The sequence below is a fragment of the Galeopterus variegatus genome, unplaced genomic scaffold (genome assembly GCF_000696425.1).
Source record: "Galeopterus variegatus unplaced genomic scaffold, G_variegatus-3.0.2 Scaffold153922, whole genome shotgun sequence".
Classification (NCBI taxonomy): Eukaryota; Metazoa; Chordata; class Mammalia; order Dermoptera; family Cynocephalidae; genus Galeopterus; species Galeopterus variegatus.
This window is the reverse complement of record NW_007880033.1, coordinates 1-561: the sequence shown is the minus strand read 5'-3', so window position 1 is coordinate 561 and position 561 is coordinate 1. Positions and strand designations below refer to the sequence as shown.

At 33.2% G+C, this 561-nt stretch overlaps 1 long non-coding RNA gene across 1 annotated transcript; it reads left to right on the top strand.

Moving 5' to 3' along the window:
* The first annotated feature begins 138 nt into the window (after positions 1-138).
* LOC103584865 lies at positions 139-509 on the top strand. Its single transcript, XR_550023.1, has 3 exons — positions 139-214; positions 325-360; positions 435-509. It is a non-coding gene; the product is annotated as an uncharacterized LOC103584865 (long non-coding RNA).
* The last annotated feature ends 52 nt before the right edge of the window (positions 510-561 follow it).

The following is a 561-nucleotide window of genomic DNA, read 5'->3' as shown; positions in this document are numbered from 1 at the left end:
TCATTGTACTCTATTTATATAACCACGTAAATATGTTTTTATATGTATGGATGAAGTCTTTCAGGGTACAGTTGTTAAGAGTATAGGGAATGTGGCCAGATTGTTTGAATTTTTATCCATTTGTGCTTTAACTGGTAAAAGTGTAATTCTTAGGTGGAGAATTGAAGAAATGGAGGAAGAATTGCAGAAAACACAGCGCTCATTTAGAAACCAGGTAATAATTATACTGCCCTCCAGTTGCAGAATTCTTTGGTATCAAATACAAACTGTTATAATGGCTATTATAATGAATTCCAAAACATATTTTTTGGTGTATCTTTTCAGATTGCTGCTCAGGAAAAAAAACTGCATGCTAACTGGGTAAGATTTTCTTTCTTTCCTTTACTTTGTGCGTAATCTACCACAACTGAATTTAAATATACTTTCTCCAACAGGTAAAATTTCATGCTGCAGAAAAGGCTATAGCTGAAGAGAAAAGGGAAGTCGCTGACCTGAGACACAAGTAAGTGATTTTGATATCTCTATTTTCAATGTAGTTTAGTTTTTTAAAGGTACTATGTG